Raw genomic sequence first — 20,220 nt, 5'->3', positions numbered from 1 at the left:
CCACTTCAAAAGTACCCACCCTAATGTTTAGGTACATATGAAGGAAGGTCTCTATTTCTCTTCCCCCATATCTTTACTCAACTACAAATTTACTCACTATGATTTATATCATCTCATTAATTATGTATTAACCTTGAATAAAAAAGCAAGTAGACACGAAGGAAAAAGACACCCATTTCAATGTACTATGTAAATTAATAAATGTAATTAAACTATAATATTTTGAACGTGAATAAATTAACTCAGCTATGATACATTTAAATATATATGTTACAACATCAAATTCAATTATGAATAAAAAGGGGCAATGATCAAAAGGCGTTAGAAAGTTGATACATATTTTTGTAAATGAAGGGTACTTCTTTAAAACTTTCGCAATTTTCTCTGACCTCATCCCATACATCTACAAACCGGTTTCACTACAAAAACACACTAATGGAGAGTAAATCCGGTACGAATGTCACTCTACCACGTCTGTAGCTGATTATGCTTCACTACACAAAATATTCTTTATTGAGGAATAAAAAAGTACTGCACTTTTGTACAAGTTAAATTGTAAAATAGACAACATGTTTTTGGCTAAAACGGTAGGAAACACTACTCGATTCGTCCAAAAATTTGGAAAACGTGCCGACCATGATAGGGAAAACACACTCATGATTAGTTCCTGTCAGCTTTGTAACCCAGAAACTGCCAAAATCGTCGGAAGTACAGCATTGTTGAGGAAAATAAACAAACAAATTGTGAAGAATCTCGGACAATCGATAAACGTAATCGCTGACAGCATCAGCATAGCATCCTGTTAGCCTGTCGATCGTGTCATCAATAAATATCTACAGTAGCATGCTATTCACGTCGCAAGGACAGTTTCTAATCTCATCAAACAGAGAGAAAAGGGTAACCCAAATCAAAACATTAATGAAACCAAAACAGAAGCCCCCATGAAAGATTTAGTTCTTTTTTAATCAGAAAAATTTATGTTAAACCCAGAAGCATACCTCAAGGAAAAATATAGTCCTTATGAAATATTTAGGGTCATGAAGTTCAAGTACCCTTAGCTAGCTATGTTTATTGAGTTTGATAGTATTGAAGGTTAGGTTATGTCACTCTTATTCTTCAAGAAGGGCCTGAATGTCACCAGTCTTCTGCGAACCAAAGTCTTTCCCTGACATCATGAAAGACCAACCTTGTATCTGGGTGCAAGACGGGGCACCCTGTCACACTAGAATAAGAACAGTCTACTTTAATGATCACGAGAGTTAGATATACGTCCTGCCGAATTCTTGGCCACACTGGAATTGAACCCTTTAGACTATTTTGTCATGGATAATGTTGAGCAGGTTTCCAATAAAGTTCCCCACAGCACCACAAGATCTCTGATAGCTAGAATAAATAGAGCATTCTGTTTTTACACAGTGACCCTGTCAAAAAAGCAGTGGGACGATTCGAGGGATATTGTGTACATGTTGGCCGATCTAACGTCAATTTTACTACTGATTAATGACAAATTAATTTTGTTATGTTGAGTTTGATTAAAATCGATTAAGAAATAAAGTCCCAGCAGTGTTTTACTTTTTTGGCTAGGAAACGTTGAGATGAACCACCCTTTAGATCGCCATGTCAAACAAATGGTTTCAAATAATATAGGTACACCAAGGTAATTAATGTGTACATACAATGTTATACACATAATATAATATTCAAATAAAATTATTTCTGATTTTGACATTAATTTCCTGACGTTTCATCATCAACTTTTTGACATAAAATAAAATTAAATATACTATTTTGCTTTCCTTAATCCTTTAAAAATCAACATACTTTAATATTGACATATATGAACTTATGCATTTGATATATATTCTTTATAGTTTCTACCTAGGTGCATCATGTGGATAGACTACAGCTAGATTCAAAAATCTTTCAATAGTCTCTGATGTCACAGTTTTTGGCAGATTTACTCGAAAATTACCTTCTTGAATTGTAAATATGAATGTTGAAAAAGAAATCATTTGATGTATCTAACTCCAGCATCAATCACGGCCTGTATCCGGGACCGGAATGAGGAGCAGGGGTTGACGAGATATTTCTTTGGCATGTTGGTCATTGTTTCCTTGGCTTAGGTATTCAGAGAGTGTTTGATGGCATGAGATGTTACATTTTATTTAGATTCAACGTAGCCCCAGACAAAATAATCCATCGGTTTATTATCATGTGGACTAATGGGGGCTATATTTACTTCTCAATTGAGTCATGTCAGTGCTCATTTAGGAACTTCAGCAACCTGTCTGTGACAAGGACTTACCTTACAAATATTTTGAACAGTCTGCATTAGGATGCCAGTCACATTTTGAGACACCCGATTTGAAATCTTCATGTTATTGTAGACAAAAATCATCCTTGCTGTCAAGATGACTTTCATTTAATCTTTTGAATCATCAATGATTAAATGGTTCTATTTTGAATGTAGAACCGTCGACACAGTAGGTGTAAAGGCGTGGGGGGTCATGTGGGACAATTTTGTTTCTAGATAAATTAAATATATTTTTTATTCTATGTTATATGTAAATATTATAAAGGTCAAATAATCCCTCTCCCTATATAGTTCAACGAACAAAAATACCCTTCTTTTAGAATATGAATGATCAACAGTATATTTGCAAACGTTAATTTTCTTTTTAAACCGAAAAACCTTACTATTAAAAGATATAATAATAACATCATACAAGAAACTGGAATGACATCTTTTATGTAAAAAATATATTTCTACTAACAAATAAACATATGGAAATAAAAATTAAAATGGTATTTGTAACCCTGGGTTTTCAACAGCCTTTAAGTAAGAAAAAAATATTGAAATACACTTACAATCAAAGATATTTACAAATGTTGTATTGTTCCATCATATGGGACTTAAAATCTATCATGTAATGTTCCATTTCGTCCATGTAAAAAATTCTCGAATTACGTCTCAAATTTGAAACTACCGCTACAAGGCATAATTTACACTAATATAAAGTAAAGTATCTCATTTTACCATTGGAATTAGTTTAGTAAAAACTTTAAATAAGTTTACAACACGTTAATATTTTCCCATTTTTGCTAATTACAGATTAAATGTGACTTATTAAATTTAGACAAGATTGATATATAATGAGGTCATTTTTCAAAATTATATTCAAATGTAAAAGAATAAGCTGCTTTTGCTGTTGATTCGTACGCATTTGTAAAATATAGAACGGGACCAGAAGGATAGTCAAAAAAAATTTGACCGATACATCTCTAATATCTACAAATAATTCAAAATATCATTTATTTTTTTCCAATATTATAATTTATTTACATTCTTGATAAAAAGCAAAGAAAGTTTTAAAACTACTCTTTCAAGACTTTTGTTAATTTCATTATTTTTAAGAATCAATAACTAATACATATTTTATTTTTGAAAAAAAGCATGTGTTTTGAGCTAAAAAATATCTTTTAAAGAACAGAAATGATTTAATTTTGATTTTTAGACAAAAAACACGGGGAATAATAAACTTTTCCAAATTTGTTATTTTATTTTAATGTTCTTTTTGTGTTTTTTTTTAATTAATTAGTTATATCCACACTCATGGACTTGTATCCGGAACATCAATATAAAAAATACTTACATATTATACGTCAAAACAGGTACCCATTGGCTATCCTTCTTATGTAAAACTTATGTATACAAGTGATTAGTCATAACTTAAAGTAATAAATGTGGCACAAAATCTTTCATTAAATAGCTATATAATTTTAATACAATTAGTCATGTAAATATATATAAACCTTAGCTCTCTTAATCATTTATATAGCTTCCCTTAGTGGCAAAGATGACTTCCAGGCGATGGTAGAATGTCTGGTATCCACTGCAGATGTATTTCTCTTTTCTGGGGTGCTAGTTTTGACTGACAGTGGCTTTAAGGGTTTGGTGTTTGGATGGTGGACACTGGAGACGTTCCCATCGACATGTAGTCCAGGGGCTGACATCAGGGATATAGGGAAGCCAAAATGTAGAAAAAAAGAGTTCAAAGAACTCAAAAGAGTCTTGCAACGGAGGAGATGGGTTTCTTTCATTGCTGGTCTTAAAAGTGGCCTCTCCATCCTAACAAAGCGCTTTTCAACTACTTTTTGATAGCTTTCAAGATAGTTTGGTTTTAAACTCTGATATCTATTGCCTGGGCCCTCATGGACTTCAAGGGATTGGCTGGCCTGTTTTTTTTAATTTCTCCATGTATCAAATGACCCTTGTGACCTATCTTTTCTACTTCTGCAACATTTTGGACTTGCTAACGGCGTAGACGGTGGCTTTGAAAACGCCCAACTGCTTGGAGTGTGAGAAGGAAAATTCTTGGATCACGTTCAAGTGTCATTTTCTCGACTTGTACACGAGCGAAAGAGCTCAAATTTGTTTTGTCACTTATTGTTAATGCTTTAATATATCGAAATATGAATTAATTTCAATATTTTAACCTGCAAAAAAGTGTTCAGATTTAAATGTACCACACGGTTTATTTCACACCCAACTTCTCCTGTGCTCTTTCTTTTTTACAAACATTTCAACTCTACTCATCCGTAACTTAGGTACGAAATTAGTTGGATAAATTCATTTCTATCCATGTTTGAATTTCAATTACACGTCACTAATCGATTACAAAAAATTCCTTACTAGTTTTTGTTTAAAGTCCTTAGTGCAAAAAGAAGTGATAACAATGGTTTATTTTTTGTATTTTCTACTTTATCATACAAACATAATTATACTTTTTTTATGGGATGTAAATACATTAAAAACCACCAATAGTAAAAAAGTTACAGCAATTATTGTAAAAAAAAATTGCTTAAGAAAAATTCAAAATTAGTTTTTTTTTTATCTTTTAAAAATGGAAAAAATTATTACACAAATGAGATTCTATAAGAAAAAGTTACTTTTCATAATAAAAAACTAATATGCTTTTTGTGTGAAAATATGTACATTATACGGTACAAATAAACTTTTTTGGGTGACTAGTTTTGTATTATTTATTTCACAAAATATGAACAAACATTTATTTAAATAAGATTTCTTGTTCATTAAAAGTAATTTGTTTGAAATTACGTTCCGACTATTGTTGTTTTAGAAATAAAATCTAGTTTTCTTTTTTAAATTTTCAAATATTATTATTTTCGTGTGGTGTTATTTATTGAAATTTTTAATAGTACTTTTCAAATCCCTTTTTTTCGGAAAATAATACTTTCTTTATTATAAAAATGACATTTTCTTTCCAACATTCTTTATTTTGATTATATATTATATAGACCATACACATCTATAAATAAACTGAAGTAATTGCGTAAAAAAATTACATAAATAAACATTACAGCTTATACTTAATGCTCCGGGGTAGAATTTCAACTAATATTCTAAATATCAATTTTGAAAAAACAACAGTAAACATGCAAATTAAAAATTATTATCAGTATTTGTTAAAAAAATTTAAATCCTTTTTTAAAATACTAAGATGAAGCTTAATAATATGTACAAATAACTATGACAAGACGGAAATGTACATAAATATTTTTCTGTATCTAGAAAGGAATGCCATGATAATCAATTGTATTTTTTAGCCCTCACGTTTTGTTTTTTTAACTCCTGGGTAGTGAATTTCCTACAACACTACATTCAATTATATCCCAAATCTGAACATTCTGAAACATTTGTGTGTGCTCATAAAACATAGAAAGTCGCTTTGAGTATTTTTACGGAGTTATAATTGTAAGTCCTTGTTGGACCCAGAGTAAAATTAAGGATCAACATCGGAGTAATTCTTGCGAATGTCCTTGTTTATTTCCTTCTTCACCTCCTCACTTGTCACAGCTGATTGTAGCTGAAACGTCATGACAACGAAACAGTTCTCCTTCAAAGCATTCTTCAAATTACCAGGGTTACCATATTGATTGTCGTGGTTTTTATTTGGGGTTTTTTTATCATACCCAAACTCTTCGTCATTAGAATCGCTAGACATAGGCTGAAATGTCTCCCACGTCGATCATCAAGTCTACTCTGAGTCTAATAAGTACCTACAATTATAGCTCCCCGACAAATCATCCGTTGATAATGACATGGGATAGAACTCTTTACGTTGTATTGTTAACCCACTTTTGTTTAGTAATCCTTCGGCAACGAAATTGAGAATAATCCTACCGGCTCAAAATTGATCATACAAACATAAATTATTATATTCTTTGAATGCTAGATTGTCACTGATGTAATAAAAGAAGAATTCAGAATAATTATGATTTAAAATGCTTTGATGTTTACAGATATAAGAAATCATTGTTAGAATGGTCTGTTTTGTACTAAAATGTTTTGATCAGAAATGATTACTAGTGCAACTTTGAGCCTTTTTTCGTTGTAAAAAAAATATTATGAAGCATATGATTTAATATATGTTCTACTAAAATTGGGACAAATAAACTCATATTTTTTTTCCATTCTTCAAATAACTGAATGTTTCACAAGTAAATTTAATAAATATTTAATATTACATACTCAATAGAAATACTTAAAACTTTTTAAAAATTGATTGTTTATAAGATTTTTTTTTTTTTGCCATTGCAGTTAGCATATTTATGAAAATTCTTTGTATTACATAATGATATTGATGTTGAAATCGATTCTATGCATGTACATCAAATACTTGCATGAATAAAGTTGTGCAAAATATGACTTAAAACGCTGAAGAGATTATTAACTGTTGGCATTCTACAAAGTGTTTGTTTATATTTTTTGAAGTTGTTTCAATATTTAATTAATTTTTGGGATGAGAAAATGTATACATGTATGAAGTGTGATTTTGCTCATGAATGACAAAGAGTCAAACGGATAATTTATTGTCCATCATGTACGTGTATATAGACTTTTTATTTCAAAGAGCTTTGCTTATTATATTTTTAAACTTCAACAATTATCCCTTCTAATATAAAGAGGTTATGTGATTTTAAATGTTTCTACTTTGGGGGAGATAAAATGGCATCTTAATAATTTTCATACTTTCAAAATTACTATTTATTATGACATTCTCACACCTCAAACAAAAAAGGTTTAAATCACAGTATCTCTTTTTTTTAAAGAGATAGTTGGTGAGGTTTGAAGATTATAATTCGCAAAGTTCTTAGAAGCAAACTTACTATTGCTCTGTTTTTAAATCACATACGTGTAGCCTAGTGTTGGGTTGCGGTCTGGAAAGGCCAGACTGGTTTCAGACTTTAATAATCCTTGTTGGACTAAACTAACTCGATCGTTTGTCTAGATCGGTCCAAAGGAAAATATCAGTCTAGAGGGGTCCAAATGAATAATTCGGTCTTGTTCTAAAAAAATCAGTCTTATGAAAAATTCAGCGAGACAAATTTTACATATAAATTATTTATGACAAAATACACTTATGAGTTTTCAAATTGTGAACACGGTACAATGACGTCATACCAAGTTTAAACAGAGATAGCAGGATGGAATTTTCATTCTGCCGTCCTTCCTGGAATACAAAACTCCGAATTCAAGCATTTCTTAAGATGGATGATATGGTTGTTATTATATATTGTAATATATGATTGGATAGATTCTGAACATTATATGTTAATGTATTTGTTCTATAACATATCGTGTACTATTTATATTTTCCAATTATCCATATATTTATCCATTTAAAAAAAGAAATTCGGCCTTTCATAATATATTAGACCGAGAAAAAATATCAATCCATAAAGTGAGACCAAAATATATTTGTGAATCGGCTCATTCCGTGGTCTGGAAGGATAAAACAGTTTTAAAAAATACTTAAGATCGAGCAGGAAAAAAAATCGGTGCTGGATTGAGTCTCAACAATAGTATACCGGGCTAAACATTATTATTTACTCATCTCTATTATGCAAAGCCTAGATTTGCGCCAAGGTAATTCTTAGAGAAATAAGTACACATTATGTATATTGATTTCACACAAGAATTCTAGGATAGATTGAATAAATGTAATTCTACAATATTTACTTAAACATAATCAGTGTAACTCCATCTAATCAATTAAAGGAACATTTTAAAAAAATGGAGAGGTTAAGAGTCGTTTTATAATAATTTTTCTATAAGCAATGTTGTAGAGCACATTATTATCTGTCGATTGCTAAGAAAAACATTGTCCTAGTCACCATCATGAGCACACAATTTTCCATGCATAGATACATTGTTAATCGTCTTCCTTGAAGCCCCAGTCTTTTTCCCGATGGCCTTCTAGGACAACCCCACGCGGAGAAGTGCTCAATCATCTTCTCGTACTGTGTGCTCATGACACCAACTAGGACAATATTTTTATTAGTGATCGACAGCTAAGCATGTGTTCTGTAACATTGCTCGATGGAAAATTGTAAAAAAATGATTCTCAACATTTCAAAATTTGCAAAATAGAGTGCTTAAATAATGAAGCTTGGCCCAGAATACCCAAATTTATAGAGATCGACCTCAAATAAATTATTTTGTTATTCCTTCCTATTACAGCCGCTTGCCGCTCATATATCGAACCATTATGAGATGCTCTTGGCCATAACAATTATTTTTTTTGAATGTCAGGGCTTCTCTGTTATTTTGTTTCTTACATAGCTGCAGGTCATATAATTTACTACTATATGTATGAACATATCAAAAAGTTTCCTGTTTATTATATTTAGCAATGTTTACTGTTTCATGAAATAGCAATAAACAGAAAATAACATAAGTCAATAAATGTTCCATTTTCACCTTTATTTTTCAATTTATTATTTATGGATTTTTTTCTCTGTGTTTGTCTATCTTTAAAAAAAATATTTTCATATATTTTATTAAACAAGAGAAAGCATTTTTCGATATAAAAAATGATTTTAAAATCAATAATAATCAAAAATAGAATGTATAATCAAAACGAAACATGAATTGACTATACGTAGTAAAGTCCTTGATGTTATTTATTTCCAGAAGGAAGTTATTAAAACCTCATATTTGTATCAAAAATTATAGAAAATTACCTAAAAATGAGAGTATTTGTCGTTTGTTATAAAAAATTAGCATATGAATATTTCATTAATAGTATCTCAATTGATACTGAATAACAACTTCGAAATCAATTTTTTAATAACACGTGAAAAACAAACCATTTTAGAATTGGATCTTAACTTTTTACCTTAAAAAAATTGATTCGTAAAATATCATTTGTCAAATTTTAGGATACATTAATCGTTCTTTTGATATGAGCACTCCAAATTTACAAGCGATGTAATTAACTTAAACTATTCATTTATTATTTCAAAATCTATAAAAATAAGGTCTTCTACAAATTTAAAATGTAATTTCGTTAAATTAAACATCAAAAATAACTTTTTATATTAAAAAACGATTTAAAAAATCGATCTTTTTTCCTCCAAGGTCATTCAACTCAAAACTTCCAAAAGTTATAAAGAAAGCTACATGTTTCAAAATTTGCACAAGATGAAAAAAAAAGTATTGATATATATATATAAAAATACACAAAATTTGAAATCTATTTGCTCATTATTTTCAGAGATATAACCGTTTAAACTAAACTAAATTGAGTTATATTTTCCTTAAAAAACTGGTGCAGAAATATGACTAGACTCTTGATTAAACATCTATAGCTCACCAATTTTTATTTAATTAATTTAAAAATTGTATGTAGACTAATTAAAGTTTATTTATTCTACAAATATAATTTTTATGGATGTTAAATGAGGTATTTTAGATGTATGACACCCCAAAAAGTAGATAAATGTATTTATAATAAACATTTTTACGGTTAATTTTAATTATCATATATGGCAGAATATTGCAGAAAATAAATAATGCATATTGCAAACCATATCCGACCATATAATTAGCTACACTTTTGTAAGGATTTATTTGAAAATTATACTAGTAGGGTACTTATTCAAGATTTGAATGACCCCCCTTCTCTATTTGTCAGTTAGAAATACAAGATATATATTTTATAAAACGAAAATTGAGTTCAGATATTTCAATCTTACATATATGAAATATAAATATAAAAAATGTTTCGATATTTTTGGGTCAGGATGACTTTCAATAAGTTGAAATATCAGAAAAATTTCAGGAATTATTTTTATATAGAGTAAATGGCACAATCCTTTTTCTAAGCAGTATTTTGATATCACTTTAAAAAGACACAAGATATCTTATATTCTCATAAATATTAAGATGATAAAAATAATAATAATTGACGAAATATTTCATAATTTATACTTATTTTATATTACCTGTAGTTACTGGGATTGCCATGAGTAATTAAGCGTCGACAAAAAGACGAATTATGCTTTAATAATATGTAAGATAACTCTCTAATAAACCATTACTGAAATTCTCCATTTTTCGTGAGCACACTCACGCTTAACTACTCAATACTTATATCAATTCATATGACATGTTCTGTCCTCAAAAATGAATCAATAATAATAAGAGTTTAAGAAAAAAAAAAAATGTTGAGTTGATTAATGAGTACTTTAGTCTGGAGAGCGCTCACTAATAAAAACAAACAAATATTATTATAAGATGGTAGTGTTTATATTTAATTCAAATCATAACATATACTGCAAATGATCATATAAGTATTATTTACAAGAGATTGGTTATGAATAAGAGACCAATAACACAATCAAACAGAAACAGAGGAAATTTGACATTTTTTTGATTCAAAAAAATGTAAAACAAATATATAATTTGTCAATTGTTCATTAAACAGGGAAAATTAAGACTTTTTTTTCTTTTAAACTTCTGCAAACGCTTTGATCATCCTACAATTAGTTATACCATATTCATTTGGAAAAATTAATTGTCTTATTTTAGAAGAGATAATGTTATATTGCGAAAATCACTACTTTTCTAATAAACATCAACAAACCCAGTCTGTCCGTAACTTGGAAATTTAAAAAATATATCAATTTATCACCAATAACTAAAAATTCTTGATTTAAAAAAACTGAAACGAATAACTTTTTTTTCTCTAAGAAATAGACAATAGTTCTTCTTATTCAAAAAAAAATAGAAAGTTATGAACACTCATCAACCTAGAAAATGAAAGTGGTTCGTTAACTCTAATCGGATATAACCTTGGTCATAAATACTTTTTGCCATACTGGAAATAAAATAAAAAATATCAATATTTACACAAAATCAAAATAACTTACAAGTTGGAAAATTTTAAAAAAGTACGGCACATCAAAGTTTTCATTTTTGTTAAATAAACACTTATTTGAAAGACAAATATTGCAGAGTTTAAATGTATTTGTAGACACGTTCAAAGCTTTGAAAAAGACCACAGACAAACACAAAAGGCAGTTGACAAATTGAGCTTAAAGACAATAAGTAATTCTTTAAATTCATTTGTTTTATTTTTGAGGAAAATATTTTTTAAGGACAAAATATAGAAGAAAAAAATAAGCTGAGCACATCCTTATCTTTTATTGTTTATCTCCTAACCTACCTTATATACGATAGTATAGTTAATGATAAGCAAGCTCATTTTTTCGTAAATTATTCAGAGTTAGGGCCCCAAATTTTCTGTTGTATTCAACTACGATTTTATCTACGTTGTTTTAATTACAAAGTTTAATTACGCAACCAAACGGTAGCTAAGCAAATATAAACAAGTTTTGTTTTTTATCCAATGTCTCTAAGTGTAAAAATGTTGAAGCCATAACAAAAAAAAGCAATCGGGGACTGGACTTAGAAAGTTGCAAAACGTCTACAACATCTAGAAGTTCATTATAGCAGCATTGGGCCAAGATGAACCAAAACTTATACAGCAACAATATGGCTGACTTCTGACCTACCTCTATGTGTCCCTCTTCCAGCCCTGACCTCAAACCCTAGAATTTGTAGTGCCTCTCAGTGTGTTACCCCATAGACACGCTTTCAACTTAGCACCTATCAATCTGTGTGCCAGCGTTTTGAGGCTGTAATTGCTTGAGAAGTAGTTAGCCAATTCATTCTAACAGGTTATTATTCAACAATGTTTGGCCTAGTATTTAAGGGAGGGATACATGAGAAGTTTAGCGTCAATCAAAAATAATATGCACGAAAGAAGAATTCCGAACCTTGCATAATAAAAAAGAAGAATTTATTACAAAATAAATATATGGAATATAAAGAAAAAAAAGTCGTGCCTACAAGTTGAGTCATAAAACATAAATTTTATTTTTCTTAAATATATTACGTATAACATATTAATTTTTTAATTAATGCTTCTATTTTTTTTTAATTTGGTAAACTTTTTATGTTGTATATGCTACAAATTGGGAACAATCTACAGCTGAAAAGTTAAAGCCAATCTGAGAGGATATAACTATTTCCATAGAGTTCCATAGAAATATAATTGTGCACACCTTAACAATGGCTAATTTGAATTCAACCAATCAACGTTCAGCATGTGAAGAAAATAAGTAAAAAAATGACAACAAAATACAGAGTAACTTTTTATGTTTGTGTAATTTTTTTGTGATATTTCCAAATATTTTTGGAGATGATAAATATTTCGTTTCCCTTAGAATGTGAGATGATTAAATCTTTATGTAGAAAGTGTAATTTAGATGCGGTGTAGCAATAAGTTTATGATTATCAAGAACAATAAAAGAGTGTATAAAGTACCTTTATTGCACTTTTGAAGAAGAAAAAAAACATTTGTAGAGGGTGTAGATAAAGAAAGAATGTAACTACCACATTAAGTTTTCGAGATAATAGTAGGTTGGTTGATATTTACATCCCCCAAAGAAGCTGAACTTAAACTTTGTATTCCCTTGGTTTTTTTTAAGTTTATATGTTTATAGTACAACCCCATTAAATTTTGAGAGATCAAAGGTTAAAGCAGAATTACAGATAAATTTATTAATTAATTTTGATGAAAATTTTCAAAAAAGTTATGTATGCTAACAGTAAAAGTTTTGAGAGGTCACGATCAAAGGTCAAACCGCTTACAAACAAACCAAGTTGAAAAAATAACCTCCAATAAACTTTGTTGGCGAACTTAATACAGAGTAATACAATAAAATAATAAATTACAAGTCCATTGACTACAAAAACATAAATTAATTTCGTTCATAGCCCCAGGGCATTTATAATGTCACAATTTATATAAAAAAACCAAGGGTAATAAATATTTTTAGCATTTATAATGTCACAAATTATATAAAAAAACCAAGGGTTTTATCATAAGTATATTTTTAGACGGCCAAAAGATACCTTGGTACTCTGAGCATTAATAGTAGCATATAGTAAGTGATATTGTAAAAATTATAAAAAAACAATTTAATTTTTTTTTTTTAATATATATAAAAAGTTTTTTTTGTTAAATAAATCTAATTTAAAAAAATAAATATCGAATTAAGCCGACAAATTTAGTAAATATCTTATACAAATAGTCAAAATAACGATTTCATGTATTTATTTGACTCTGTTTAAATCCAGACTGAGTAAAATTATGAATAACTAATTTTTCTATGTACTAGTTAACATAGATATAGAATTGTATTACTAAAATGCTTCTGAAAAAATAGAATCTGCTATAGTCAAACCCTCACAGAAAGACTAAACGGAGTATTACAATATGAACATTGGGGGTAAGTGAGGAATGTGACAAGTAGATTTTATAAATTACAACCTCTTTTATACGACCATCTATTTTGCAGAACCACCTATGTGTACATTAATGTAATCCTTTTATTTTGAAGTATTATATATTTATTACTCATAATATAGAAGTGATGGAACTGCGGGTAGTGTTTTGTCGGTCCTTATTAATTTGTTCCAATTTAATTGAGTATTAGTTCTGGTCCATTTGGTTTTTGGGAATAGTTCTAAAGACAGCCGTTCCTTTTCCAATTATATGTAAAATAAAATTTCATCAAACATGCCATTTTAAAGTTAGATATAAAATAAATGTAGTTAAGATTTTTATAAATCTCTATTTTAGTCATAATTCCATGAATTATCCATGCAACATTTGTTACCAGTAAAAAAATAAAAAACTATAAACTTCGAAAAATTTAAAATCATGGGTTACTTTTTTTTCATAACAGAAATAAAAATAAAATTGAACATAAGTTTTGGAAAACTATTTGCAAGCTGTTGATTAATAGTTTGTATTTGGTGTCATTGCTTTGATTTGCGAGATATTGCTCATCAAAATCTTAATTTCTTCATCTTTAAGACCATAGAACTTATAGTTAAATTTAGTTACAGGTCCAAAGATACATTTTGGAGCTGCTCTAAGGCGTTGGGACCCATAACTTCCAACAGTAATTAACTTTGATTTTATCCCCGTTATGTTTAATTACAAGATTTCATTACAAAATTTAAAAAAACAATTAACAAGTTTTAATGAGATACTATTTTTTAAGTTTAAAAATGCAATTGTTATTCCTCAAATGGCTTCAAAGAATATTGATATCTCCATCCAGACTGTTTATAACATCAAGAAGTCCATAAACAATGGGAGTGATGTTGAACGGCCATATAGCCAAGAAGAACCAAAACTTCTGCAGCAACAATATGGCTGACTTTTGGCCTTTATCCATGTAGCCCTGTTCTATGTCTGAGCTTTGCAGTTTGAGAGTTTTGGAGAAGAATATATCTAGCACCCATCATCCAAATTTTGATTTCCTTTCTAGCTGCAATAATGACCGCGTTGTAAGACAGGGACACGGCTTTCATTGTAAAGAGCTGATAATCCGTTTGCTGGTGTGTCGAGGTTGTTCTTTCTTGTAAAGGAGTATGTATTGAATAAAAAAAATTAACTAAAAATAGTATTAAAACATACTACTAATATTTCGATTTGTCTTTTCTTGATTCCATATAAATCATGTTTTAGCTTTGCTACTACAAGTTTTGGGTACCTACTCTGAACTGTTACTAGTACCACATACTAAACTTGAGTCAAATCCGTTTCTTCGTGAAAATTTCTCACGACTCATAAATATACCAATATACAAAACAAGATCAATTTGAACTTTTCTATAAAGATATAATTCCTTGTATAACAATAAAAACTTTTTCCATTATTACAACATACCTACATACAGCCAATAAATTATAATAAAACTACATTTTGCATTTAAACCTTAGACATGACTAGTGATATTCTATTATTGGTTTGTATCTATAAGATATCAAATGATTGAAAAGAAAGAAAAGAGTGATTATGGAACTCTCATAATTTTTTATTGAATTTATGTACATTAAAACTTTTTGCTGACCTGATAAAATTTAGGGAACAGAAAAATATAACATTTAAAAAGACAAGATGATGAGCCATTAGGGAAATAACAATTATACTAAAAAGACCAAACTTTATTCTATTAAACATAATATGTATCAACTTTCTCTCAAAGTTTTTATTAGTCAGGGATCTTTATATCCAATGATTGATGTAAAAATCAATTTTATGTAAAGTATTTTCTGTTGGTCAAGGATAATCTTGATGTCCTTTTTAGGATTTCAATTATATTTTTCATCTGTATATAATTTTCAGGGGCGTGCACTTCAATTGGAACAAGCTTTTACCTCATCAAGACCCTTAAGGAGGTAACAGAATATTAATTTGAATATTACCTCCATAGGTCTTAATCACTGAATTAATCCTCTCACGAAGCAAACATTTTATTTTGAAAGAAAAATATTAAAATTACAGTAGGTAATATTGTTTTGACATTAAAATTATGTCTTGAACATTAATAAATCTGTTGAATTTACACAGTTTTGAATAAAATTGTGCATTATCTGTCCAAACTTTCTATTTTTCCATGTGTCGAAATTTACAAGGGAATAGACATTTAATGAAAAAATCTCATAATTTCGAAATTTCAAAAATTAATTAGGCCAAAGGGTAGCGTTAGTATTACTAACATTTTATCTTATTTCAACTCTTACATGTGAATATTTGCATTTATTTTAATTATAAAGATTGTAACCACTTTACATCAAAAAGAAGACAATTTAATCTTCCATCAACGGTCCCAAAGTTAGTTCCTACTATTGTATATAGAAAAATCGTACAAACTTAAAATTTATGAATACCGGAAATCAGATGGCTCCAATTATAGCACTTTAGAGTAATAAATTCTGGAGTTAATCGCGTTTAAAGAACGCTTCAAAGGATCAAAACAAAAGTTGATGAGTGATTGTCTTTTGCCATCTTGACATTTCTTTAAAGTCACTTAACCTCTAGTATGAGCAAGGAAGAACTTGGCCCTGATTCACTCATACGAGATCCGGATTCTGTCAAGTTTGTTCCAATTGTACTGCATGACTTTGTATATACATTAGGATTTTAATAATAATTCAGTATTATGTTATTTAAAGACTGTTTGGCAGAAGAACAGGTTTGGTGGCATGATGTTTCATTATGTTAGCTGCAAGAAGTTACTAAAGAAATGAATATAACACAAAGTCCATTCTTTATCAAGCAAGGAAATAGAGAGGAGTTATTCTAATGGCGATCATCATTTCTATTCTTATTCTAACAAGAGCTTATCCTTTTATTTATGATAAAAATCTTCAGTATTTTGGGCAAGTTAAAAAAATAGAAACTAAAATTAACATAGTAACCCAGACAATTTGAAAAATGGTTTGAAGAAGAGCAGCTTAGATGTATTGCGGTTTATTAGATCAGGAACAAACAGCTGTGACAAGAGAGACGTTGAGAAGGAAATAAGTAAGGACATATGCAAGAATTACTGTGATATGAATTCTACATTCTTCTCTGAGTCCACCAAGGACTAACAGTGATAAATCCCCAACAACTCATCAAGATTACTCATCGTCTTTTAAAAGTACACACGAATGTTCAATCTGACCTATTATAATCAATGATATGGTTTAAATTGTATCTTATGGAAAAATAAATTTACTCAGGAATTAAATAATAACAATAATAAGTTAAGAAATAAAAAAAAACTCTTCTGGTTACTCATTCCAAAAAAACCTGGCAAGTTAAAACATGCTTACAATTATCATCACTGTTAATAACTCCACAAAAAATCCTAAGTATTACAGGGAGTGTACACGTAATATTGGTTATTTTAAAGCTAGACGTTGTCTCATAAATAATTAAATAATAACGATAACACCCTTGTCAATAGAAAAAACATTCATACTTCCAACAAAAATAATCATGGACGCGTTTAAAGAATATATTCTACAACTAAATTTTTAAAATATATAATAAGATATTATGGAGAAAATGAGTTTGAAGTATTACACTATTTTTATTCATGAAGTTATTTTCATAATGTTTTTAACAAGTTATCACAAATTTGAATGAAAATGTTGTTTAAATTTATTAGCATTCATGAAAATCAGGAAATATTAAGGACAGGACTAAAGGAAAAGTTAAAATAAGTCAATCAAACGTCTATTTTTTTAATAAAAATATATCAATATATAATCTAGGAAATATATATATATTATATGAAAACAAACCGAAAATTATAATATATTGATCAGAGTGACAATTTTCTATACATTTTGGAGGAACTTAATTCAAGATGAATAATAAATATTTTATCTTTCAAATGCTGAAATGTTTTTTATAAATTATTTTTACCTTCAGTTTCAAATATATAGTTGGGTCTGTATCAAAATTATACTCTAAAAACTTATTTTAAAAAATGGCTTTAAAGGCCAAACTTTTATTCAAAATGTCAAAATTATTAAAATCCTCTTGAGTATACAATTTAAAAATTATGTTTGTAGTTGGTAATCTGTATTAAGTAAGTTCCGTAAAGACGGGTTCTCTGAAGTTCTTACGCACTCATTCCGTTAAATTATTTTAAATATTAAAAAGTTACTTCATAAAGATAATGATAATAATTAAAAAGAAGAAGAAATGCTGTGATTAATGTGCGAAAGCACATTAGTGAACCTATCTTATTTAATTATTTTCCCCTCATTTGAATTTGCAAACTTATCATAGTAAGCAAGGAGTACTATATTTGTAATTTTACACTCACGAGGATTTAGACAATTTTCACATCCCTAACTATCATAATCATGTTGAAGTTTAGAATATATATGATGTGTTCCTCACTCAGTGTGAGAGCGTGTTATATATTTCTATGAGTGATTACTAATTAATACTGCTTGACTCTTTATATTTATTGATGAGTAAGACTTGAATAAAATATATATGGGTATAGTATTAATAGTTTGTGTTAACCTTATTATTATTATTCATTTTTGTTGTAAATATAATTGGTTTACAAGATTTGATTGTTTACTTCATTTTAACAAAATATAGGCAATTGTAAGACATACCAATATATTATGTTTTGGTGGACGGTTAGAATAATAGAAATTTCTCACTGTTTTCCAAATTACTAAAAAAATGATAAAATTACATATATGTTGACTTTTGAAAGATATATCTACAAAAAATATTATATTGTAAATTTTGTATAGTTCATTTAAAGAAGTACAATTGTATTACATATAATGGAAACATGATTGCTGACACTCATATTTTCAAGGAAAAAATTGATTTAAAACTACATATCAATATAAAAACAATCTAGAATAATTTTTCTCAAAATTGAATTTTTAAATCTACAAATTAGAGTAATCATTTAAAAGAACTTCTAATTGCATTACTTAAAGTAGCAAATATTCATTGTCTCAATTGGACCTTTCTACTTTTTTTTTACTTTTTGTTCAAGATTGTTTTTATGTTAATTTTTCACATAATATTAATCATTTACAACAAAATTTGCAAAAATCGAATTTTATAATTGATACTTATAGCAAAAAGGAATTATATACTCGACCATTACATATATACAAACAGAAAAAGTGTGACTTTGGAGCAAAGCTTCGCACAAATGACTGAAACAATCATTGATAAAATTTATTGGAATGTAATATTTGTTTAATTGTTAGAAGCTTAATCATGGTAAATTACATTCTTGACCTGTATTTTCAAAAAATTTGGTCAAAAATATACCATAATTACTTTATAGAAGTACATAATATAAGAATATACTTTTTTTTTTTACAGTTTTTTCCGCATGTCAGTTTATGTTGATTTACCATAAATACAATAGAACTATTATTCTTCAAAGCATGACTCATAGGAAATTATTACAGACATCAAAAGCATATCCTCTTGTGTTTACATTTAATTAATATTCAATTACCTTAAATTTATAACAACATGTTGAAATTTTTACATTACAAAGCACGAATCATCAAAATAAAAAGCCTCACAAATTTTAATTCACAATATGTTAAAAACAGAAATATTGAGTCAGAACGACTGCTACTTCGTAACTAACCAAAATGAATAATATTATTTTTTCGAATACCATTTCTTTATTATAAAAAAATATATAGTTTTTTCTTCATAAGAAGAATGGGGTGAGGGAAAAGCGGCTTTTTTTTACGTCGGAGAATATTTTACCAAGACGCGAACCACCATAACAAAAAATATATAAAAGACATAGACATAACTTTCTAATATTTTCTCTGCCTCTCTTGTCTTCCCCTTTTTTTCATTTTGACGTAAGACCCAAGAACTTGCTATTTTTATAAATGTATGTAGGGGAGACGAGGAACATTTTCTTCCAGTGTTGGGCAGGTCCATAATTAGGACCATGGAACACAGTCCAGTCCATCAGGACGTCCGTAGGATTATATATATTTATATTTACTTATATATATATATGTTGTTGTTGGGTTTTTTTTTGGGGGGTTGCTTGGTTTTTGGAATTAAAAAAATCAATAAATTTTATAAAACTTGAAAAATGAATTTTCGTAAATAAAAATATGAAAAATTGAACTTTTTTGATTAAAATTTCAAAAAGGCAGAGCTATTCACAAAAAATTAATAAAATAAAAAAAAAAAAGAAATATTACACTTTTTTTGGGATAAAACGATTTTCTAAATATATAGGTTTTTTTCAAAAATTAATTTTTTTTTCACAAAAAAATCAAAACATTTTAATTTCAAATATTAAATATTTTTGAAAGCAATTTCAAATATTATTTTTGGAAAACAATTTCAAATATTAAGAAAAATTTAAAAAATCCTTATTTATTCACACAAATTTAATTTTGTTGGAAAAACATTTTGAAATAGTAGATTTTTGGGGAAAAAAATGAAAATTTAATTTTTCGTACTTTAA

General features: G+C 28.3%; 1 protein-coding gene across 1 annotated transcript in view; it reads right to left on the bottom strand.

The window, feature by feature from the left end:
* LOC121115384 (uncharacterized) overlaps positions 1-19,381 on the bottom strand; it is a 286,411-nt gene extending 267,030 nt beyond the window's left edge. Inside the window, exon 1 of the mRNA XM_071887445.1 lies at positions 19,234-19,381. The gene's annotated coding sequence lies outside the window, so the exon portion shown is untranslated. The remainder of the gene's footprint in view (positions 1-19,233) is intronic.
* Positions 19,382-20,220: the final 839 nt, after the last annotated feature.

This window comes from Lepeophtheirus salmonis, chromosome 3, assembly GCF_016086655.4.
Source record: "Lepeophtheirus salmonis chromosome 3, UVic_Lsal_1.4, whole genome shotgun sequence".
Taxonomy (NCBI): Eukaryota; Metazoa; Arthropoda; class Copepoda; order Siphonostomatoida; family Caligidae; genus Lepeophtheirus; species Lepeophtheirus salmonis.
Note: the sequence above shows the minus strand (reverse complement) of the source record. Positions and strands in the feature narration are given on the sequence as shown.